General features: G+C 39.5%; 2 long non-coding RNA genes across 2 annotated transcripts; both read right to left on the minus strand.

The window, feature by feature from the left end:
* Nucleotides 1-867: 867 nt before the first annotated feature.
* LOC113018013 (uncharacterized) lies at nt 868-3,718 on the minus strand. Its single transcript, XR_003271657.1, has 4 exons — nt 3,618-3,718; nt 3,372-3,473; nt 1,761-1,845; nt 868-1,526 (listed from the first exon to the last, which is right to left on the minus strand). It is a non-coding gene; the product is annotated as an uncharacterized LOC113018013 (long non-coding RNA).
* Nucleotides 3,719-14,171: 10,453 nt separating this feature from the next.
* LOC113018011 (uncharacterized) lies at nt 14,172-18,549 on the minus strand. The gene is made up of 4 exons (XR_003271655.1): nt 18,268-18,549; nt 16,034-16,375; nt 14,746-15,906; nt 14,172-14,572 (listed from the first exon to the last, which is right to left on the minus strand). It is a non-coding gene; the product is annotated as an uncharacterized LOC113018011 (long non-coding RNA).
* Between the last annotated feature and the right edge of the window lie 8,005 nt (nt 18,550-26,554).

Raw genomic sequence — 26,554 nt, forward strand, 5'->3', positions numbered from 1 at the left:
GGAATATTTAGTAGAGAGGAAGTTTTACACTCCTGTCACTATGGAAGTGATTGGAACACTTGGATTCAATGACTTGGATGAATACTTGGGGCTGTGCAGTTCACTTCTAAAACACTGTTATACCTCTGCAGTCCTACAATTTTAATAATGAAGCAACAGTGCCATCATGAGGACAGAATCAAACATTGCGCTGGATAATTTTGAAGAAAGAACAGAGGTGAGATGAGGAAACAATAAATATCATGCAAACACTTCCACCACGAAAGCAAAATTACATGTCCTGTTATTCAGAAATAAAAACTATAAATAAACTATAAAATAAAAACTAAAACTATGCATTCTCAAACACACATTTCCTCTTCTCAAGCATCTCAGTGCACTTTGTTTATTCTTTGTTTTCTGCATTCAGAAAATGTGTATTAGGTAGCCACAGCCAAATAAGTCAAATTTTCCATCTCACACTTCAAAAGTGTATGAGAACCTGTCCACTGAAAAGGACAGGAATGAAGAGCCCCTCTGGAGGGCAGGTGTCCAGTGGTGAGTTAACAGGGCTGAAAGACGGGAGACAGAGTCCCTAACCAGCAATCAGATGCGGTGATCCAGCGCCAAAACACTGGGGCGGCTTAGGTCGTCCCTGGCCTCCTAAGTCCTGTTGAAGCCTGAGGCTGGGCAGAGATGGACCTCCTGGTGTGTTTCAGATCAGTGTTCTGCTGCACAATCCAAGCATGTTTCAGCTTGGTACAAACAGATGATGGGACATTTTCCTTCAGGATTAAAAAAAAAATTGTTCATAAATTTCAAAAATAAAATAATAAAAATGGAACAAACGAAAACACACACTGGTATCTCATTTCTGTCTTTATTTTTCTTTTTTACATTTGTCAGAAGGTTAACAAACACTCCAGGTTTGGGTTATCTTTGTTCAATATTAAAATTAGTTTAAAATACATGTGACAAAAGTCAAGAAGTCGTCAGAGTCACAAATTCATGAGCTTCAAGTTTATCAGAAACCAAAACCATTCAGCTCTGTAAAAAAAAAATTCTGTGTCAGCTGCTGCTGGTTGGTTTCAAGGTGAGAAAAAAGTCTTCGACATCAAACAGACACCTTTACTGTATTGAAGCTGTTCTAACCAAAGCATGATGATCCTGTTTTTTCGTTTGCAGCTCTTTGGTTTTCGCTGTATTCTGCAGACAGGTGGGTGTCGGTTAGCCACAGCAAAACAGCAACAAATCAAAATTTCCACAGGACGTATTTTAGAAACCCAGAGACCCACGTGAGAAATGCAAGTGAGAGCGAAAATTTGTTGATGTTGCAGAAATCCAGGAAACACAAAAAAGCTTTGTTTGGTGATTTTTAGCTTTTTCAACCAAGATGAAAATACTTATAAAAATCTCTGTAACATGTGGATGTCCTCTAGTCTGAGGTGCTGGGATGAACCAGTTAGAGACCAGCAGCTGGACGTTAGTGGTTGGACTGGTGGACTACTTCAGTGAACAGTAGACGACGTCTGGCTCTGGTTTAAAGTCTGAACACAAACATACACAGTAAAAACAACAGGAAACATGATTACAAGCTTTGTAGTTTAATCAAGACCTCCAGTCTCCACCTCTCTGCATCACAAACATTCCCAGTTCAGACTGATTAAGTGTGAACTGGGATGCGGTTTGAGGTTGAGCCAGGATGTGGTTAGCTTAGCATGGCAACAGGATGAGCAGCTAGCTTGTTTCTGTCCTAAGTTAAAGATAAAGAGCAGCTGTACCTGGGACTCTTCGTTCTGATGGCTGTCTGGCCATAACTGACGTCTTCAGTTCTCCCTCCTGGGTAGACTACCACTGAATCCGTCTCTGTAGAATGAAACACATCTAAATTGCTGCACGCACAACAACTGCATTGCTTTTATGTTATTGCACTAAAGCTATTGCAAAACATTCTTCTTTTTTGTAAAGTGGCACAGTAAAGAGATTAAGCGATAACAACTATGGCTGTTTTCTTATCTGAACTCATCTGCTGTGAAACAGTTGTACACATGAAGGTTTCTTTGACACAGGACGACCACAAAGCTGTCATAGCGCCGTAAATGCTGACTGATGTATTTCACCATGGAGCACAAAGCAAACATCACAGCATTAAGGCTGCTATTCAGCCTTAGTTACAATCAGGTACAGAGAAGGCTCATGTTAATTAGAATCTTCAGCAAGATTAATGTTTTTCTTTTTTTTCTGCACAGCACTAAAATGAATGCTAATGTTCATAGATTCTGGTTGCTTGCTTTAGTATCTAGCTAGCCCTCGAAAAGGGGAATGAGCATAAAGGGAGTAACGTTGTTTCAGAAGCAGGTAATTTCAAATGCAACATGTCTATCAACTTAATAAACATCAGCAAACGAACAAACTGTTTGTGTGCAGTTTGTCTCACAGTGTGTTGGTAGCTAAAGGTCCGGCTTTGGGACCATTAGCAGCTCACAGGGACTGAAAAGAAAGAGAGCTAACTTCACTCAGAGATGGAGAAAGATAAGAATAGAGGAAAGGAGAGGAAGAAGAGAGCTTAGAGTTAAAATATGTGTTATGTTTTATTCAAAAACTTCCTTGAAAACAATCTGCAGTTTAGGTTTGTCACATTGTGATGGATTTAGTGTGTGACTGCTGCACAGCGGCTGTGATTTCATGGTCAGAGTTAGCTTACATCAAATGTAGCAGAGATCAATTTGAAACTAAGCTGATGACACTGACATTCATTTACTAAATTTCACCTTTGCACTAACTTTATCCGGTCTAGTATAAGGACAGTGTGTACACAGTGTACTGTAAGTGTATTGGACGGAAATCAGTCAAGATAGCGTGTGAAACATCTGCTCACAACTTCTTGAATTCAATTTACAGAGAACAGGAAACCTCAGGGCAGCAGATCATAGCCAACTAATGGGATTTTCCCCACATTGAACCACTGTGTGAGGTTCAGTGTACAGATATTTTCTACTTAGATAAAAAATATCAGTAATTTTGCCACCTCTGGTATTGAAACAGAGACAGGACAGATTTTTTTTCAGATAAACAATGAACAACCCTGTGTTGAAACAGCTGCAGCTGAAGTGTTTTCTTTCTATCAGAAACAGGATGCTGGACGACTGCAGAGCTGTTAGCTTCAGTTAACCACTGTTAAAAACATGATTGAGAAAATGTTCTCGTACCCATTTCATACCAAACTATACTCATAATGCACAAAAAGGTCACACATTTGCAGGTCCATTAAATTCTTCACTCATATTTTCTGTAAATATCCCCAAATTGTAAAGCTACACAGAAACACTCTTAGAAGAAAATCCGACAACTCAGAAGAAATTTTGAAAACATCCTCCTCGACATAATATTACCTCTCTGTTGTCTGATTGGCTGCTGCTGCTGATTTGATATCTTGATGGCGTCATACATGACATGAGTGATGATTTCATCTTCTAAAACATCTTTATGATATTCTGAAATTTTCAAAAATGAAAAATAATCTAAATTAAATATTTAAACAGAGATTAAACTTAAATTGTTACTGTGGTCATAATAAATGTGAACTTTATTCTACTAAACAAACTCAGACGTGAAAAATCAGGAAGTCTGAGTCTCACCTTCAGGTTTCCTGTGAACACATCGTCTCACCAACAGAACCAGTAACACCAGTAGAACCACAACACAGACAGATCCAAAACATGACAACACAGAGAGAACAGGAGGAGAGGTGGATGTAGGTGGAGGTGTGGATGTAGGTGGAGGTGTGGTGGTGTGTTCGTCTAAAACAAAGCAAACACAGTCATTAAGTTGTCGTCACATTGTGAATGTTGAAAGCTGCAGAAACACAGACAGGTGAGTGTGTCACCTGTGACAGTGATCCAGCTGGATGGAGACTCTCCATGACCGCTGATGTCACACTTGTAGAGGCCTTCATCAGACCTGGAAACATGCTGGATGGTCATGTGACCTGTAGGCTGCTTCCTGATGAGGGAGCCATCTTTATAGAAAGCAGCTGGGAGGTTGGAGGGAGTGGTCTTTGTTTTACAGAGCAGAGTGACGTCATCTCCCTCCATCACAGGGAGGACAGGACTCTGCAGGATCACTGATCCACCTCAACACAGAGACAAACTACAGCATTTCATCCATTTACACACAGCTTCATCAACACTAACTCCACACACTCAGCTTACCAGTGACTGTCAGGTTAACCATGTTACTGATGGGACCCTCTCTGGACTCACACCAGTAAACTCCACTGTCTACTAAGACGATGTGGTTGAAGGTACAGGAAGAACCAGCTGATTCTCCAAACCCATCTCCACACTGAGTCCTGGTGTGTGTGCTTGTGTTTCTCCTCAGAGTCCATCCAGCAGAGCTGTCGTCCTCCTCACAGCTCAGAGACACAAAGTCTCCTTTAAAGATCTGAGAGCTGCTGGGACTCACAGTCAGACGAGCTGTGAGGGTTAAAGTGAAAAACTGATGATCTGTTAGACTTTTGTCAAAAACAACAGAATGACGTAAAAGGTGTTTTGTTAAATAAATATGTTAAATAAATAATTTCATTCATATGTGAAACTGATGATCTGTTAGACTTTACATTGTGAAACATGAACCCAATCAGGTCATATCAGTGAGCATTTCTCAGGTTTAAACTGTGACAGAAGAAGGTTACTGACCTTGGTTTGTTGAGCAGCTCAGCAGTGAGATCAGAACTAAAGAGAAATGACACTCAGGTTGATTTGAGGTGAACATAAAGAACAACTCCACACAAACAGCTGACAAACACACAAACTCATCTCTCTGATTAATCTGCTAATTTTCAGTTTGATGCCAGCAACATATTTCAATAAAGTTTGGACAACAAGCGACTGAAAAAGTAAATCCCACAAGGTCATGTGTCAACTGTGCAGCTGTGTTGATATAATGAGTGAATGATTTGATCTTTTCACTGCCTGCTGTGTTTCCTCAACTCCTGAGCAAAGATAAAGAGTCAGTTCAGACCTGCAGTTGGTCCTCGTGGTGTTTTGAACTTGAATTCAGCCTGATTTGTTTTTCATGTCTTCTCCTCCATCATCAGTTATCAGGAGAGCAGACAGTCAAAGTACAAGAATTCAAACAAACACAGAGATTCTACTTACAGAGCAGACACAGCACAGATGTTTCCTTCATCGTCCTTCTCACTCATTTGAGCTTTTTTTCATTTCACTGACACCAAGTAAAGCCCGCCCTCTTCCTCTGAGCACCAGCTTTCTATTGGTTCGAATTGTAGTGATGGTGGAAGGACTGACTATTCTTCATGGAAAGATACAAGTCATCCACTTATCCAAAACCAATGTAACTTTTAACAAACAGCCTTTTTTTCCAATTTTTTTATCATTTTTGTTTTTGTTCTTTTTAAAAAATCTTAAGCCAAAAACTTGTTCCTGAAAGCTTTAAATTGAAAGCTAAGATACAAATCAAACCAGGGATGCACTAATGTGTTACACGTTACATGAAGGCTGCTGTCTGACTGCTCATCATAGTATCATTCGTATGCTGAGACATCAGTGCCAAAGAAACAATGTTCCTGCCTGATCTTAAAATCTAGTTTTCAGTGACTAAACCTAAATAAGTGGGTTCAGATCAGATCTTTGCCCACAAGGAAAAATGGAAAGATTACACGATGCATGTGATTGATGAACTGCAGTGGCTCTGTTCTTTCACTGCAATCACCTGTAAAAGAACAAATTCACCCCCTACTGGTCATTAGAAAGAATGCAGGTTTAACATTAACAGGTTTAGCTTCTCCTTCCAAACCTGTGTTAAACACACAGGCCTATGTGTAATTCAGGTTAACAAAATGCAGAAATAGTAAAACATAAGTACTGAACCTATAAGTCTACTATAATAAATAGCAACAGAGGAGAAAAAAGAAAAAAGGCCTCAAAGAGTTCAGGGTGGTATCAACGATACTGATTCGATACTCTGTACAAAAATGTATTTTATTCATTGTATCTTTTATTTTGTCTCAAATTATAGCATCATAATGATTACAGGACATCAGATTACTTGTTCTTATCACTTAATAATGCAGTCCTCTCCTCCTCTTTAGAGGAAAAATATGTCCACTCCATTTATGCTCAACCATTGTTGTGAGTGTGCACGCCAATGGGCTGCGACACATTTATACAGCCGTATTTCACACATGATTATGAAAGGTGTACGAGGAAGTAGTTCCCTCCAGGGGCGGATCTAGAGAAATTGTCTTAGGGTGGCATGAGGGTGGCAAAGAAATCAAATGGGGTGGCAAAATAAAAGCCTTTTTTTCAAACACATATGCAGGTGGTTACATGTGGTTATAATGATTCAAATGCAGTAATTATACACGTTTTTCATATAAATATAGTCTATAACGTAATTATTGTCTGTAGCCCACATAATTACACACTTTAGTTACATAAAACATGTGAGTTTTGATTCTATGTACTCTATAGCCTGTATAATAAATATGTAGCCCAATAAGTATAAAATCCAGAAAGTTACACAACAACGGGCGGTTCATTTACAAACACAAGTCTAACTTAAGTTTCACTGTTTTTTGTTATAAAACAATGACATTGTTACACCTTAAATTACACAAAATGTCAGAAATCTGCACTGTCATGAACAAAAATTGAAACCTAATTTTTCATGATTTGTTGGATTAACCCTCTGAGGTCTGAAATACAACCGACCATTTTTGACTCCTTTTGAGTTTACGTTTGTATTTCATCCTCAACTTGTCTCATCTTATTTTCCCCCGTTGCCTTGTTTGGCATCTTTTCAGCTCATCTGAATGTAGTTGTTTTTCACTGACATACTGCATTAGTATTACTGATCTGAGTTCACACAAAGAACTTAAAATCCTAGTAGTATTTTTTACTGTAAAAAAACACAGACACGTTGAGTAAATTTTTATAACTTGAAATGCAAATATAAAATGTACATTTTGTAAACATATACAGCTATTTATCTAAAAATGCAGCCAATATTCCGTTTTTTTCATTTTGTATAAGAATTAAAAAAATATTACTAAAACTAAAATGAGAGAACAATCAGGTGCCCCACAAATGATGTGTGCCAGTAAAAAAAAGTTTTTCCACCAAAAGACAGAGAGCAGCACAGGGATAAACCTGCAGGCCTGACAACAGGAGGTGTATCACTCTGCTGGTTTTCTACTTAGTGTTTATATTGCAAATGTGCCTCTGTGACATTCAATAGTGCCCTCACTGACACACAAAATAACGACTACACAACACACTAACAATACATTTTCCATGCTAAACGTCACAAATCTCTCACATCTCAAAACTCTCTCTCTCTCATTCGCTTGCTCTGTCTCGCTGCCGTTACCGTCACTCCCAAAACTTTCCCCTCTTCCTAAAAAACCAAATCCCACGTGTTGACATTTTTTTTAATTGGTCGAGATGGTGCATTTTTCCACCGATAGGAAAAAGGTGGCTTTTTTTTCTTTCTTTACTGTCCTTAGAAAACGCTTAAAACACACACACAAATGTGACAACAGTATTTAGAAAAAAGCATGGCTTATATATATTATCACAACTCTCGATTTACTGGCCTGTAATTAAAATTTAAAAACTTTGAAGTCCAAACTTTCAATATGGGCTGAAATAGAGACTCAGTTGGCTGCAGCTTGTTGACAGCTTACATCAGTCATGTGATTTGGAGGTGCAGCGTGTCCGTGGACCACGGAGGGTTAATAACACTCACCTTTCTTCCATTTCCAGAGTGTAACATCCACCCACCTGTGTAAAATCCGATATTCCAATGGTGTTGTTCAAAATGTGCTCGATCATAAACATCGCTTGCTACTGAAAACAAGAAAAAAGCTGGTCCTGCTAAGGGCTGAACCATTTGTAATTGGTGGATGGGGGATGGTGGATATTGCACACTATGCAATATATTCAGTTTTAGCATTTATATTCACTGTTGACTACGCTATCTTATTTTAATAAACAACACTGTCATATGCAGAACTAGGGTGGCACTTGGGGTGGCAAGAGATCATTTTAGGGTGGCACTTCCCACCCCATGCCACCCTTCTAAATCCGCCCCTGCCTCCGACATAAAAAAACAACAAAAAAAACCTAAAGTGTCTGAGGGGGAAGGTACAGCTTTCCAAAATGTTTCCACAGAAGTGGTGACTGATGTCATAAAAACTGTGAAGATGAACAAACACTGTATTTCAGAGTCTCTGACAGACAGCACAGAGACACACTGACACAGTCTGAACAGGTTTGATGATAATCAGAGAAATTTATCATCAAACCAATTCTTGACGTGTTTGATGTCTGTCTGCTGGATGATCAGATCATCTGTCTGTACCTGAATGTTCACTGACAACACTGAGAGTCTGAACAGCAGCAGGAGAAAAACTCTGAGACATTTCAAACAGGCTGAAGTTCAACAGCAGGCTGGAATGAATCCTGACTCTGCCGTTGTTTATTTTTATTGCAGATCAAAAAACAACCAACAGCAATAGTAACAAACACAGCAGAAACTGAAAGACCAGCGATCAGTCCAACAGATCCATCCTTCTTCCCTCCTGCCTCCTTCCCTCCATCCTTCTTCCCTCCATCCTTCTTCCCTCCATCCTCTTTGTCTCCTCTTGTCTGAGCTGCAGGTGAGAAACAGGTGTGAGGTGTCAGCTGTCAGGTAGGCGATGAGTGAAGAACAGAACAGAATCCATTTCCTCTTCAAACTGCTGTCAGACATTATTTACTGCACTCTGATCACATCACTCAGACCAGCTGCTTTCTACAAAGTCTCATCAACAACATCTTTAGAAACAAACATCAACAAGCAGGAAGCAGCTTCACCTCTGATCACACACACACTCAACTCTACTCACTCACCTGGAGGAACAACATGAAGGTGGATGGTGTTGATGGATTCCCACGATCGTGTTTCTCTCATGATGATACGACACTCGTATATTCCAGCATCATTAGTCGTCACATCCTTCAGAATCAAAGACACGTCTCCATCCTTCATCTGTCTGTCCTGCAGATCCACCCGGTTCTTAAAAGATGGATGCTGTTCATCTGGAACAAACTGCGCATCCCGGTACAAAAGGACATATTCTTCTCCCAGGTCAGCTCTGCTCCACTCTACCACTATGATGTTGTTGTTTGGAGCTCGACATGTCAGAGTGGCGTCCTGTCCAGAATCAGCTGTGATTTTTTTTTTTCTGGCCTGAAAGAAGAAACAATACAGAACAGAGAAGTTAAAGGTCAAAGTAAAACTGTTCACTTTTACAGCAGCCAATCAAAAACACACGCACGATATTCACTGTTAATGTTTATAAAAGTAAAGTATATTAAAAACTTAGCAGAGATAACTATAAAAAATTATTATTTTAATGGTGCTGAGCATCTGTTGAGCAAAACCTGGGATTCAGAAAACAGAACACAAAAATATAGGAAGTGCTGTTTGGACTGTACCAAGGTGTAACATTGTGTAATATGCCTTAAAATGTAGCCAATGCCACTCAGGGGCAGATCTACAGAGGTGGCATGGAGTGGCATGTGCCACCCAGGTTCAGCTTATTTTAATAAACAACACTGTCACATACAAAACCAGCACATGCACATGCCACCTCTGTAGATCTGTCCCTGGCAGTATACTGACTCCTGAAACTACGACACATCACACCGACACACACATTACACTTCTTTGTCTGTGTGAGATCTGAAAAACACTGACATGTTAGGTGCACACAGATTCCACCCAGCCTTGTGTCTCCTTCACACAAACAGAAAAACTGAATTAATATGAAAATAATCCTTTGAGAAATATTATTATTGATTTAACCAGAGTCATACTCTGTTAGTTTTATAACAGTTAAACTTCACCTGCAGAGATGAACACGAAGAGGCCGACAAACAGCAAAGTGGAGCAGAGCGACGCCGTTACAGCAGACATTTCCGTGTTCTTGTTTCTGCTGATCTGACTCTTAGTTTGTTCTAAATGTCTGAGTCTGTTGGTATTTTCACTGAATAACTGAACCTGAGTTTAAATCTGATGACACAAGATTAAACTTAAGGTTTAAGCTAAAGCTGCTGGTTTAAACTCTTCCGTGTCTCTTGAGGACATTTGAAGTTAGAGACGCCACTCTTCAAATTCAACTTCTCAAAAGGAAATTACATCAAACGACATTTGAAAATTGAAAAAGCAAAAGAATTTTGTGGCAACGATTTCAAGGTTCAAGCTTTACAGGGTCGCATCAACTAAAAAGGAAATTACATTTTAAATGAAGTCTCACTCTTTTTTTTTTTTTTTTAAAAACAGTTTTCTGTTAAAACATTTTTGTGGGTGGATGTTAACTGAAATGTAACCATGACAACTGAAACGTTTTACCTAAAAGACTGAAAATGATTTTAGAAAAACACAGCAAACACTTACTGTTGTTGTATGGAGATCTGTTAAATCCTCAAACTCTCTTCTGATAATCAGGATGATGATGTACATACAGATGATACATGATAGCCATACAAAGATTTTTATAGCAGGTTGGTATGATCCATCTGCTCTTTCTGTAGGTCAAAAGGATAAACTCCCCAAAAGTTGATTCTGTTCATCTCGACGTTGAGTTTTCAGTATTCAACATTTCATCACTCACCCAAGTGACTTCTTCAGGCCACTGAAGGCTTTAGGGGATTTCCTTAGCTGGATGATTGACCATGTGTCAAGACACTTTGATAAACCTACTTAATGTTTATTCAACATGAGCAGTTTTAAAAAAGTAAACAATACATTTTAAAAAAATAAGAAATGTAACAACTTCATATGCGTGAACTGAACCTGTATGACAAAAGCTGAACTAACTGACTAATTTCACTTTAACATCCTTTTTATACAAACCCATCAGAGCAGAACCATACATCTGTTTTCAGTGAGGGACAAGAAGCAGCAGAAACAGACACAGAGAAAACACGAAAAAGATCAGTAGCAGCAAATATTCTCCAGGGAGCATGCAGCTGCTGCAGCACTTCCAGTAAATCACATGACTGTACTCACCTAAAGGCTGAAAGCTCATTTGAAACATTTAAACATTTTCTGAAGGATCTCTGAAACATTCAAACACTCCTCTGATCATCAGGTTTTAAAAACAGACACACCTTAGATCTGTGTGACATTAGTGCTGATATCAACCACATTCCTGATTGCTCCGGCTGTAGACTCAGATATTTGACAAGCAAATATTTGACAGTTGTTGTTTCAAAGACACAGGTAGATGTGTAGAGACGACCTCACACTCCACTCTGTCTGTGTGTGAATGTAGATTTGATCCCAACGCTGTTTATTAAACCACTCTTAAAGCTCTGCTGGTCAGGTCTCTTGGCTGAAGAAGAAGAATTATAAATAAATAATGTAAGAAAACGCTCACAAAATATTTACTGACTGCAGCTGCTGAATAAAAGGAAAGTGAGATGTATGTCATGAACTGTGATACTAAGAAACTACTTTTGGATTTTTAAAGTGGTTACATTGCTCTTATTTGTAGAGCAGCTGCCATGCTGTAATCCCCAGTTTCACTGTTAGATGGCAGCAGACTTTTAATGTCATTCATGGCCAATTTCAAGCTTCACTGAGAGGTTCAACAGGATTAGTTTCTTCTGTGGTGCCTTATTGAGACTTATGATCTCTTTGGACAGTTCCATCATGACATATCTCTTTGCTAAATATTTCTTTCCATCTCGTGAATTTCGTGTCACAAAGCATCATTCTGCTGCCTAACAGCCTCGCTCTCTGCTTTGGCGACAGCAAAAGATTCTTCCAGAGCTTTGCTGTGTTTGTATTTCTCCTTCAGTCCCCAGATTTCATGTGGTATAGCTGAGTTCTGTTTCCTCATTTCCTCTGTGTACTGTTTGATTTTATTATCCAAAACTATTTTCCTTTGGACTCCTTCTTCTTCCAGAGGTTGAACTTTTTCCTGGAGTTTGTTGCACTCCTGCTTCACAGCCTCACATTCTGCTTCCATCCAATGAAAGCTGTCTGGTGCAGTGTCCATACAGGCTTTTCTGCAGATCTTCAATTTGTTGCAGCAGAGTGAGATTTTCAGAGATCACAATTCATGTGATGCTTTCATGTCTCCTCAAAATGTCTTTGAATTTGAGCCTCCTGTTGATGTTTGGCTTATTCATTTGGTGCTCTGCTTTTACCTTATTGTAAATTTTCTCTTAATATTCAGAGCTCTGAAGCTGTTTGTTTATTCTGGGTTTCAAAGCATCAAGCGGTTGGTTGATGGACTTGATAGTTTCGTGTATGGCGTTGCAGTTCATCAGTGTCTCCCTGTTCCTGGTGAATTTTGTGAGACTGGATGGTTTGTTTGTTAAACTCCAGCAGTTTGACAATGGCTAACACTGAGCAGTGCTGATTTTCTAACACTGGAATATTTCTAACATTTTGAGTTATTTTCCTGATATTGGACTTTTTGACCAGCAGGACTCAGAAAGTTCGGGTGAACAACTCTCTTTCCGGTCTCCGTTCCACCTTTACTGGCTCCCGCCAGGGCTGTGTGCTCTCCCCCCTGCTCTTCATCCTCTACACCGATGACTGCAGATCCACACAGGCCAACTTTCACCTGGTTAAATATGCTGACGACACAGTTCTCCTGTCACTGCCGTCAGGCCCCTCAGAACATCACGGGCCCGCTCTGCAGGAGTTTGTAGAGTGGTGTGACAGCTCCAAACTTGAACTGAATGTGAGCAAAACTAACGAGATGGTGGTGACCTTCTCCAGTAGGCAGAGGGATCTGGCTGCTTCAGTCACCACCACCACCATCCACGGGAAGCCAGTGGAGGTAGTTGAGGAGTACAAATACATGGGAACCATCTTTGACAACCTCCTGAAATTCTCTGCCAACACAGAGGAGATTCTCAGTCAGTTTCACTGACTAAACCTCACTGAGCAATTTTTGGTGATAAAAAGATGAGCTGAAAACTCTACAATAATACAACAGAAACCACAACAATCTCACAACACTCAGTTGAAGTGGAAAGGAACAACTGCCTTTTAAAAGGAAGAAACCTCGTTCAGAACCAGGCTCAAAGAGGGATGGCATTCAGTTGTGACCAGTTGGGGGAGAGAGAATGTTTTCTGAACATAAATTGTTAGCATGGAGCTTTGTGGTGTTTTCTGACTGGTTCCTGTAAAAGCTGCTCCTTTGAAGCACCACGGTTTTCTTTTTCTTAGTGTCTTGTTGTTCCATCTCAACTACTAGTTCATTGTGGGGGTTAATTCGCTGCTTTGGGAGCTTTGAGGTCAGGTTCTCTTGGTCGCTTTGCAGAGTTTGGTTTTGATTTGTTAAATCCTTTTTTCTGCCTTCAGTGACTTGAGAAGAGCAGCTCTAACTGCACTATGTCATAACGCAATACACTACAGCGCATAGTGAGAACAGCTCAAAAGATCATTGGAGAATCTTGTACTTTAAAGACTAGCATGGATGCAAGATGCTTGAAAGATCTGTTTAAAAAGGCAACTTGCTGAGCATTCATAACTAATGAGGAGGACAGTTCAAATACCGTGACTGTATTTTATTCATTTTTGGATGAATATTCATGTGTGTTCACAGAGGTCATGGAACTAACTGTGAGTTTATGGTGTTTGATCAGGCTGTGATACTTCTAATATAACCTGTAGAAAAACGCATTCACGCACAGTCAGGAGTAAAAAGTAGTGTCTGCTTACTGCTTACAGGACTCTGCTGATGAACACACGCTAATGTGACTGAATGTCAGATATGCGTGATCCACAATGTCAACTCATGCATCAAATAACTCACAGTGGTCCATCATCCATCAATACCAACATGACTTGATGTACCATGAGTTCATTGTTCCAGATGCCGAATTTGAGGGAAAGTCTCTCCTGCTTTGTGCACAGTGCTAATGGTGGCTTCATTTCTCTGAGTGCCTTTTACACATACCAGTTTGTGGCATGATCTAGACACTTTAAATATGATTAAGTATGTTGTTTAGCCTGTAAAGACCCACTATAGGCTTATTATTCATACAGGGTTACCTGTGACAAGACTGTTTTTTCATTATTATGTTAGGATCTTTTAAAAAATAAGAAAACAGCAAAGTGAGGGTTTTTTTTTTTAGATAAACAAAATACACCTCTTTTTTATCTTTTAGTGCTGCAGTTTATTGTCTGGATGAAAACAGAATACATGCTGGTTGGGCAGAAAGGCTTAGAAAAAGGATCTCAACACAGCGCACAACATGAACACAACACATAAGCTTTTAAATGTTTTTATAACTGTCTAAATACAACAAATATATAAGTAATAATAGTTTTGATACCAAGTGAAATGACATATTACGCAATATGTTAAAATAAAAACATATTAATAAAGACTGATAGAGTAACAGATGCAATATTAAGCCTCAGTCATTAATAAAAAATCTAATATAAAAGATTTAAAAAGATACATAATATCTGAACAGCTCTTGAAATGAAATAACAAACTGCAGAGTTTAGTTCATGGAAGGATCTCTGCATGAGAATCTGTTTGTGCCGTCCAAACCTCTCACAACAAGTTTGATCTTACAAACAGCTGCTGAAACAAAAATGTTCGCTGGCTCGATAATTACTATTACATTTTATATAAAGTACTCAGAAGCAAAATTACTGAGATTATATAAAACGGATCCATGAAAATACTGAAGACGAACAAACACTGTAGTTCACAGAAAGAACAGAGGCACACTAACACAGTCTGAACAGGTTTGATGATAATCACAGAAATGTGCAGATTTCTGCTCTCTGCTGTGTTTTTGGCAAACGGGTTTTGCCATACTGTGGAAACTTCGGGAGGCGATGGACTGACTCTGGTGGGAGTGGGTTTGATTTCTTTTGAGGGGTTTTTACTGTTTGTTCTTTTAAAGGTGGGTCCAAATGGTGCTTCATTTAACATGTGTCTTTGGATATTTCAGTGTGTTCACATGTGATTTTATGATTTTTGTGTTAGTGTTTTAGTTATAGTTAGTGATTTCAAAACTGTTAAGATCTGCCGTGGTCATTTGCAATGGATTGAAATGTTTGTTTTAGCTTCTTGGTTTTCTGTCCCTCAGTTACAGCCAGTGCTCGGTGTTCCAAAGTAATGCATCAAAGTAATCACAGTGCCTTTTTCTGTAAATCAGTAATGTAACATGTGACTGTACTAAATTCAGTAATTACATTATTTCGTGTTACTACAAGGGGTCTTTAATCTGCGCTCATGTTGGACAGACAGAAGCAAACACAAAAATTCATGTTATTTTTGTCATGAGAACTTGTGCTACACTCAGCTGATTTCATTTAATCCTCAATTTATCCTCAGGTTTATATTTTTAACTTATAATTTTTAGACAATGAATTCCAGGTCATTTTGCAGAGTAATGCAAAACAGATGACAAATGACTTTCTTCGGTATGAAATCAAGGAAAGATGATGACTACTGTGTAGTATATTACTTTTTTGAGTGGCCCAATGCTGATTACAGGATATTAGCCAAGACTTAGGTTAGGCCTGGTAGGGGAATGAATGGTGAAGTAAATATGTTGCTGCTGTTTGTCTCTGGTTATTCTTATTTGACAGTTGTAATGTTAATTGTGAACATGTTTGATTGATGTTTGGCATCATGCATTTTTGCCAATTGTTTCTTTGTTTCTATTTCTCCAATAACACAAAAAACATCACTGGATCAGTCTGATGTTTCAAACAGCTGCTGATCAACAGCAGGCCTGTGTGAGACATGACTCTGTCTTTTTATGTTTTATGTAGATCAAAAACCAACAACAGCAACAAGAAGCACAGCAGAAACACTCAGAACAACTATCAGTCCAACAGGTCCATCCCCTGGGTGTCCTCCTGTCTGACCTGCAGGTGAGAAACAGGTGTGAAGTGTCAGCTCTACAAAGTCTCATCAACAACATCTTTAGAAACAAACATCAACAACCAGGAAGCAGCTTCACCTCTGATCACACACACACTCAACTCTACTCACCTGGAGGATCAACATGAAGGTAGATGCTGCTGATGAGCTTCAAAGGTTGTTTGACTCCCTGGACGACATGGCACTCATATGTTCCATTATCAGCAGTCGTCACATTCTTCAGAATCAAAGACACGTCTCCATCCTTCATCTGTCTGTCCTGCAGATCCACCCGGTTCTTAAAAGATGGATGCTGCTCATCTGGGACAAATTGCTGATCCCGGTACATCAAGACATAATGTCCATTCAGGTCACGTCTGCTCCACTTCCCCACTATGATGGGTTTGTTATTGTTTGCAGCTCGACATGACAGAGTGACGTCCTGTCCAGACTCAGCTGTGATAATCTTCTGGTCTGAGAAGAGAAAACAAAGAGCAGAGAGGCAGGAGTGATTCTAGGTTCAGACTCTTAGAAAAAGAACAATTTCATGGACACAGTCTCTTTAAAAGAGCTGCTGTAACAGGCTGCCGCACATGGGGGGCGCTGGAAGTAATCAAATTAGTGATTCAAATTAGTAATTACACTTTATGATTGCAAAGGTTGTCAATTCTTCACATTTCCTTAAGCCGTATTTGAACTGGGTCCATTACCGTGTTGCCTTCAAAAGCAAGTCATTAAATTGGGTGACCAACTGTAGTGTCTAATAGTGTCTCTGATAATGACAGAAAATAATACTAAAAGGCATTTGTAGTGCTACTATTTGTATAGTTATTTTAATTGGTGCTTGAGCACCTCCAAAAAGAGTCAAAACTCGCCAGAACAGAACGGTTAAAGGTTTCACGTTATGATTGTTCACTTCTACAGCAGCCAATCAGAGTGGAGAGAACCCCAAAAAAGACCACTGAACTCTACAAAAATGGACCACACACACACACACACCCGCGCACACACACAGGCAATTGTGTTCAGTATTGTTTAAAAGAAAGAATATGAAATGCTGTGTTACAGATGTCATGTTTCCCAGATGTAGCCTAATATACAAGAATAAGCAAAGTGGTTATATAATATAAAATCAATGCTAAAGTGATCAAATCATAATCACAAAACAACATTTTTAATCATTAACAAATATTAAATACATTATAAATTGTTACATGATGATTGCTTTAGAATGTAACTGTCATTTCTTATCAGCTGACACGTGACGAGACAAAGACAGACCGAACATGAAAAACGGAGAAAAATGCAAAGCAAACAAGAACCAATAAATGAGAATTTAAGTAACAGAATTCAGGCTCTCAAAACCTAAACATGAGAATCTCAGAATTCCCAAAGAATGAATAACAACAATCCAAACAAGCTTGGATCCAAAGAAGTTACCATAATCATGAAACTTTTATCATAGGTAGCGATCGTGGTAGCTCTACATATGGAAGATGATAGAGGAAATGGAGAAGGGTGAAAATAACTCAAAGATCACTAGCAATCTAAATATGTACAGAATTACCTGCGAGTGCAGCCATCAAGATAGTGGAAAACAACAACGTGGTGCAAAGTGTTGCAGCAGCCATTTCCACGTTCTCTGCTGAACTTTCCTTCACTTGTTTTAAATGTCCGAGGATTTCGGTATTTTCAATAAATTACAGATAACCCAAGTTAAAACCCAATGAGATTATTTTAATTTTAAAGTTTAAATGCTAGTTTTAATAAAACTCACTGACTAAGAGAGCAGACAGACATCCTAGGAAAAACTGTGATGTGCTGTGATTTGTTGAGACGCTGAGGAGGAGTTGCATATTTACGAGTTGCTTCCGGGACGTAAGTATTTTAAACAGATTTTAAACAGAATCTTTTCTGTTTAAAAGAATATTTTCTGTTTAAAATCTATTAATTGAATGATTTGTAGGACTTTATTCCTTGTTTTAGAGGCTGGACTGTAGGGTAAAAAATAATTACATGGGCAATAAGAAAGGAGGTGACGTATAAAGCAGGTCTGAATGTTTCACAGGTTCTGTTCTTAAATGATGTCCACAGAACAACACAAACATAATCTGACTCATCCATCTAACTGAAGGTTCAAACCTAGTTCAACATATCTACCATGTATGCAGATCAATACCATTTAATGCTTTAAACACAAACAGTGTCACTTTATCCTGGATTCTGTAATGCACAGTGAGACAGTGCAAGGCTGCTGTGATCTCTTTTTTGTCCCAGTCAGTAATCTGGCATTTGGCTAATGACTGTAGTATGCAGTGCATTGCAGGGGTCCAGTTTACATGTGAAAAGGCATGCATAACCCTTACCGAAAACATTTTCAGCCTGGTGATTGTTCTAAAGGCTGAAAGACGTCACTGTTGTTCTGCGGGCGTCTCTGAAGCCATCAAGCACCCTTCTGCTCATCAGGAAGGAAAAAATATCCACAAAGAAAAAACAGTGTAAGGTCAGTATGTCTGCTTTTTTAGGTATTAAGAGAAAACTCATATTTTGTTCCAGTCAAGCAAAACAATCAATAAAAAGGTAAAAAGTTCATAAATTCAAAATAAAAAAGTTTCAAATCTACTGGTAAAGTGGTCTTTACCACATTACCATACACCCACAAATGCACCTGTACTTCCCTGTAAACCTGTTTTAATGACATGAAGCTGTGTGACATCACAGTAGGAACCAGTTTTCATGGTTGTTCCACCTGTTTGGCTCTGAGCCCACAAGGTTGACAAATGTTTCAAAGAGAGATTTCATTTGATCCCAAATAAAAGAAGTGAAAACAAAGACCTGACAGAGTGCAGCAGCTGCTGACTGCAAACATTATTAATGCTCTTTTTTAAATTATTGAAGCTCTCAGACACTCGGTAGTGAAAGCATGAACCTGTTTCTACTGCTACTGCTCCACTACGTCCAGCGGGCTTAAAGCAGATTTCAAACAGTGATCACAGGAGTGGGCCGTGGTCTCTGCTGCTGTAGTGTGCCCCAGGGCAGCTGTGGCTACAATGTAGCTTGCCATCGGCAGTGTGTGAATGTGTGAATGACTGAATGTAGTGTGAAGTGCTTTGGGGTCCTTAGGGACTGAGTAAAGCGCTATACAAATGCAGGCCATTTTAAATAACACATTATGATTAAGGCTTTTTTAGAGCAGGGTGTTACTTCTTAGCCAAAAAACTATAACCTCCGTTAAAACTCATCTTTGTATATTCTTTTGGATTAACCTCATTTTGAGACTTCTTGATTTTTCTCCTGACACATGAAACCTAATAAATGTAAAAGGTTGTGGTTCTTTTGAACATGACTGCACATGAATACTTACAAGCACAAACATGCACAAGCAAGACGTTAGATTGACACATAACGGTCAGAGGATCCTGGGATTTCACCCGAGGGACTGAGCTGATTAAACACACAAAACACACAAAAGACTGCACTGCAGTCATTTTTATTTCAGGCTAGGCTAAATGTTGTATTTGTGGAACTTTTAAAAAAAATATTCACAGAACTAGCACAATCATTTTGATATCTTATTTTTGTAAATTTCTGTGTGTGTGGTGGAAAACTTTAGAGAGACGTATGGCACAGACACACACATCTTTGCATGACTTGAACAGTTGCTCAGCTGCCAGGTTTCTGGATGATTCAGAGTCTCCTGACATGAAGTGACATATTTGACACTGCCCCCAAACACACACGCACACCAGCATCAAGGCCAAGCGACAGCTCTTATATTTGTGGCAACACATGCACACACACTGCGATTTTTAGCCTCTCAGCCCAGGACACAGACACTCCTGGATGGCTGCCGCACTCTTTTCCTGCTTGGCTCTTGTCACTGTGGGAAACACACAGTCAATCAATCTGGCTGAGTTCCAGCCCCGCCCTGAGCCTGTCCCTGCAAGCTCACTGTGTCACCGCTTCGCACCGTTTCAACGGACACTAACATGTTGGGACTGGTTAGCATCCCTTTCACCACATGTTACATATAATTCTCTGCTCTGACTTACTCATACTTCTGTATAAGGAGCAGCTTCAGTTCAATTTAAGCTTTGAATGAGGTGAGACAGAATTAAGGTTAAAATGCTGCAAAAACATAATAAAAGCAACAGAATGATAACAAACGGTAACAAATCAAATCACTAGAAATGGGAGGAACTAAAGAAGTGAAAATGTGTTTTCATTCCCAGTTACATCACTGATATGTTGCCAGTGAACCTGATTATTGTGAAATTTCCTCCAGCCCTTTCTTTTTAGTACCACCTACTTTTCTAGCCTTTTGTTTTCCACTTCCCAACTTTTCGAGACATTTTATAACTGTTAAGTTTAAGCTTTTCTCATCTTAAACATTTGAAATGTTTTCTATGTTCTGTAGTTCATAAAATATGGGCTTTTTAAGTTGGCAGTGAACTGCATCCTGTTTCACATTTACATTTCAGAACAGTTCTGCAGTTTGCACTTTCATGAAAGGACTGTTTTGAATGTGCAGTCTAAATAAAATAAACCTCCACAAAAGGGTTGTTTTCATCTGTTGTGAATTTGGTTAAAGGATAGTAAGGAGACAGAGGAAATGAAATAAGAGGAAATAAAGCTAATTATTCCAGTCAGAGGGAAGCTCAATTAAAAACACCAAACACACTGATTCTGTTTGTATTATTGTAGTTTATTTTCAGTTTCAGTGTTTGTGTTTTGAATATTTTTTCTGGAGGTTTAAATATAAAGAGAGTCATTTCAAGGTCTGAGTGTCAGGGCTCTGTGTGCGGGCAGGTGGAAATGTGGATCCAAATGCAGGACTCCGAGACGAAATGTAACTGAAAACCACAACTTTTATTGCTGGCATGAAACAAAAACAGAAACCAAACCATGAAACCAAGCAGGCACACACAGGTAGGCTCTGCGGGTACAACGCAACACCAAGCATGGGAAAACACAGGGCTTAAATACACAGGGTAGTAATGAGGGAATGGGCAACAGAAGGGAGACACAGCTGGGGGAGATCAGGACTAACGAGACGGGAGCTAAGCTGCACACACTAACATAAGACAAAGGTCGTGTCCAAATTCATGGGCTGCATCCTCCTGAGGACCCGGCCTTTGCGGTATACTTGGGCCGGGTCCTCAGAAGGTCGGGTAGGCCTGAAGTAAACGGCCATGAAATTGGACGGTCTAGCCTTCTGATTAGCGTCACCGCTGTCTCGGTGGAGTTTAATAAACTCAGCCGTCTGCTCCTTGCTATCTAAAATATAACAGGACACTCGCGTAAATTCTCGACTGTCTCATACTTCTGTTTAATCAATTTTCTGTTTGACGTTTAGTCAGCTGTGTAAAAACCAAGGAGGAACCCACCCGGGGGATTAATAAATTTATTTTATCTAATCTAATCTAATAACTTTAATCTCAGCCAAACCGATTGACTCACGAACAAACAAAACACTGAAAAAAGCCCAACAATAACATTTTTAGGTTGTCTAAGTGACTTATATATTACGTTTAACCTGAGCAGCGAAAGTCCGCGGTGATCTGAAAATGATGTGCCGGGAGTTGTGCCGTTCTCAGCCGCATCAGTAACCCTCGAGCTCCGGCTAGCTGTCGAGCTGGTGGGTAGCAGACGCCTCCGAAAACGTCGAAGCACTTTTGCAAATATGCGATATCTTGATAAACCGAGCAGATATTTGATGTTTACACAACTACTTTCTCACCTGAAAATATGTTGAAAGTTTATTTTGTGACCCAGAAAGATTAGTATGAGTAATTTTAAAACTTAGTAGCGGCCGCCATTGTTGGAAACTGGAGTTTGGCTGGGCCGCGCTATGAATTCTGGGATATGGTGGGCCACGAAGGACACACCCGACCCATCCTTCAAATTCGGGGAAAAGGAGGACGCATTTGTCGGCTGCATTCGGAGGTGTCTACGAATTTGGACAGCCTTCGGCGCGTCGCTGTGACGTAATCGGTCTACAAATGCGGCCTCAGGAGGATGCAGCCCATGAATTTGGACACGACCAAGGACTTTCACAATAAGACAGGAAACAAGAATTACTAAACCAGATGCAGACATGACACTGAACAGAAACTGCAATACACATGAGAACCCAAAACCTAAGAACTGATCCCTCACCAAGAATAACAGAAACAGATCCATAATGATAACAATAAACAAAGCACCAGAACATCAGAAAACAATCCATAATGCAAAAATAAACCAAAACATAATAAACTCAAAATACTGGGTCCAACGGACCCAGAACCGTGACACTGAGCTCTCTATTCCTAAGGCTACGTTCACACTGCAGGCAGAAGTGCATCAAATATGACTTTTGACCCTATGCGACCCATATCCGATCATGGTATGACAGTTTGAACAGCACTAATCCGATATTTTCAAATCCCACCTAAGTCACTTTCATATGTGGTACTGAATCCGATGCATATCTGATGTTTTAGAAAGCGACTGCTGGTCATGTCGCATTAAATCCGTCTTTTACATTACTGACACAAGACAGACACCAATTATCAGCGCTGGAGAAGACAAATGAGAAAGCATGGCTGCGGAAACTGGAGACGGAGTGAGTCAATGGATGGAACCTGAGGTTTTGGTCTGGATTAGCATATGGGGAGCCAATTCTATATAAGCTAAACGAGTCCGTGTCCATATATACCTCTGCACGGAGCCATTGTTAAAGCACGGGCTCTCTTTTTCTCTCAGTGTCCTTCTTTCTGTAATTAATTAATTAATTAATTAATTTCTGTAATTAATTTGTCAAAATTACGATTACGGAAATTGATACGATTACGTATGCAGTGATGTTCGAGGCCTGGCGGGCAGTCCGTACCACGTGACTGATTCAGGCTTGCCGGTTTGCGCCAGATTCAAAATAAAATGGGCAGCAAAACACAGCTGATTCCCCGTCACATCACACTGTGTTATGGAATTGGATTACATACGTGCTACATAGTTACTTGAGCATTTCTTCTTTGACGAAACCAGCCAGGAAGAATTTTTTTTAATCTCATCTCTCCTAATAAGGTATGCACACAGTAATAAATATCACGAATGATAAGTGCCATAATACAAATAAACAACACTACAGATCCTATAATCTGATTTCTGTCTTTTAGTTTATTAAAAAGTGAAGCGCCACACAGTTTGTGTGATTATCCAGATGTACATAAGCATGATTACACAGTTACACAATCATACCAAAACTCTGTCCTGATAGTTTCCACTTTCTCTTTTGTATCAGACATACTGAGACAATATTCGGGATAAATAACCATGTAAAAATGTATTTATTCAGTTTAGAGGTTTACACATCACATCATGATAATCAAAGAGCCTGTTTCACTTGAATTGCCCACTTGATGGCACAGTAGAGCAAATGAATCATCACAATGCTTCGAACCATGAGTACACCTGAGACTTAGAGACACAAGTTTTCAAAGTGAAAGTGAGAGAGAGAGAAAACGACAAAACCCCAAATCTGCAGCATCATAACAGGATCAGGTTTACTACCAAAACCACTGAACTCATTTGCTGAGAGTTCAGATTGGAGCCTGTAAGACTGTACCTCAGAACAGTTTCTATTGTAAGGACGAGACAGGCATCAAAATCAGAATCCTTATTGTCATTAAATATTAGACGTTCAGCAAACATACAAGTTAAATGCCCACGTATCTGTCTTTGTAGATTTATTACTTCCTCCCTGCACTCCTCTTTTTATCTGTCCTACTTTCCCACCGTCCTTCCCCTCAATGTTTTCCTTTCCATCATGTTCCTTCGTTCCAAACGCTGTTCTTTATTAGTTTGTCCTTCTGACCTCCTCTTCCTCATTCACTCCTTCCTCCTATTCATCTGCTTTGTCCTTCTCTGTATCTCTCTCGCTCTTTTAATTCTCTTGCATTTCATCTCATTTAGTCATTTGGTATTCAACACACTCATATACAGGCGCTCGTTCACCTCCAGACGAGGTCATCAGATCTAATGACGGAGGGTCTGTGCTGAACTCCGTTTGTGCTTGGCAGGTCAGCCGGGTGCCGTGTCATCGTCAGGGTCGTTTCTCCTGCAAGCGACCCTGCGGACGACCTCTGACCTGCGGCAACCACTCCTGCAGCAGAGAGTGTCATCTGGTTAACAGCGGCAATCCAGTAAGGACCTTGTTTAGATGTCTTTTAATGAAATCTGATGAAATAATAAATGATGGTACCAACAGAAACTGCTGTTCCTCTGTCAGACACTTGAGATTGGCACCAAACGGTGAGCGGTCCCCAGAGACTGTATATAACAGATGGATGTAGCTGCTAGGGCACATAAGTCACGATAATACCACTGCAGATATTTTTTAAGTATATATTCACATTTCCTGGCAGGTACAACAATAGCAGCTCTGGCAGGGAGTCAGCCTCCAGTGGCAATTTAGAAAAAACACAGCTACTTTGGATAGTCCACAAAAGTTTGATCCTTTGCACACATCTAAGAAAACTCCTGCTGAAGGTGGAAACAACAAACACACCACTGAGCACCACTGGACTGTGAAGCAGGAAACTACTGACCCAGCAAGCGTTGGTGGAGCGCTGTAGTTGTATTTCAAATGACACTGGATACTGGTGACAAAAAAGCAGGGCCGTAAACAGCTGGTTATACACAGCAACCCAAGAGTACGACATCCCAGGGAGGAAATGTATTATAGTTTTTTTATGTGACAAACCACACGTTTATGATAACCTGACTGTGCGACGGGTGTAACAGGTAAAGGATTGCAGTTAAACAGGCCTTTACATTACAGTTAATCCATCGCACAGGAACCTGGTAACTGGTGCTCTAATATTCAAATAAAATCCTCAAATTTCACCAAAACTGGAGCTCAGACGTCTTGAACCACCTGTTGGTAAAGTTAAACACAGCAGCCATGTTATTGGTCAGATAATTTCATTAAAAATGCTCCAATGTGCCGAGGTCACGTCCAGGGACTCCAAATAGCTGATGTCATCATCCACCTGTCAGTTAAAGAAGCCAGGCCCTTAATAATACAATCTGTAAGCCCAATTCAAATTTAAACAGGTAATTTATAGAGTACAGTTGTTAAGAAGTATGAGGCACCTTGTGCTTTTGCAAACATCTAATTACATGTTAAATATCTTATTTGAGATGTTTATTCATAAAAAGTTTCATCATCAGTGTCAACACTTTTTCATGCGTTTACAGTGCAACTCTTCTTTTTATTAAATTTCCTTCCATTGCTTAAGGACTTTGACTGATATAAATAAATAAATAAATAAATAAATAAATAAATAAAAGCTTTCTGTAATCATTTTCCTGACCATCTTTTGAGCACATTTTACTTTGAAGTTTGGAATTTGTTTTTTCTTCAACTTTCAATACTCTAAAAGCAGACTTTAAATGTGATCCTGAACCACCCCCAGGACAGATGAGATATATAATCGCTCCTGTTTGCTGTGCTGAACCTTTGCTGCCCTGATGTAATACCCAGTTTGACCAGTGGATGGTAGCAGACTTTGAATGTGTGTGTGCTGGTTCAGAAGGTATGAGTCAGTAAGAGCCACGTGTTGATAAGTTTGGAGTTTATGAGACACTGAAACACTTAATCTCTCTGTTTTCATTATAAATCACTAAGTGTTACACTCTGAACATTATTCAGATTGAAGAAATTTAAATTTAAAATCCTTTCATCAGTCAAAGAGTAACAATCTGCTAACAGCAATATGGTCACTCTACTCTGTATACATATTTGATCAAACACATTTGAAAATGTTTATGACAATTTTCTAAAGTTTAAATTAATAAATTTCAGGATTTTTGCCTACAGCAGTGAAACTTTTCCAAAAGAAAGCCATCAGATTTTGTGTTTCATCAGATTTGTAATGGCACCAGATATCGGTACCCATTCCTAATTGCAACGTGGCATTTTGGGGCAAAATGGTAAATAGTGTATAGTGTGTATGTGAGGAGCAGGATTTTGAATTCAATTCTGGATTTGAAGGGACGCCAAAACAGGAGAAATATGCTCTCTTTCTAGTCCCTGTCACACTGAGCAGTGCTGATTTTCTAACACTGGAAAATAACTCAAAATGTTAGAAATATTCCAGTGTTAGAAAATCAGCACTGCTCAGTGTTAGCCATTGTTAATCTTCAAAACTGACTAGGTTACTTTTAAACATATAACATTGTCAAAAGTGTTAATTTAACACTCAACAGTGTTGTATTTAACACTCAGAGGTGTGGACCCATATAGACACTCTCTAGTGTTAATTTAACACTGGAGATTTTGCTGTGAAGGCATGTAGACGTTTGATCTGCTGTGGTGACTGCTAAAAGGAGCACCCGAAAGAAGACAAAGAAGAAGAGCATCATATAAAATCTTCATCATCTTCTTGTGAGTCTCTGTCAAGGTGTGGTAAGTTCCCACATTGTGCAGTAGATGAGCAGGTTATTACAGCAGTTTGGTAACAGGTTCTAAATTCATGGTGGAAATCATCAAGTGTATACAGTATGTGATGTGCTTATAGAGGATAGAGCCAAAGGCAAGGTCTAACCAAGCAGCATAAAGATCTGCTTTGCTGCACTGTCTGGATTAACTCCCAGATCACTGCAGAT

The sequence above is a fragment of the Astatotilapia calliptera genome, unplaced genomic scaffold (assembly GCF_900246225.1).
Source record: "Astatotilapia calliptera unplaced genomic scaffold, fAstCal1.2 U_scaffold_31, whole genome shotgun sequence".
Classification (NCBI taxonomy): Eukaryota; Metazoa; Chordata; class Actinopteri; order Cichliformes; family Cichlidae; genus Astatotilapia; species Astatotilapia calliptera.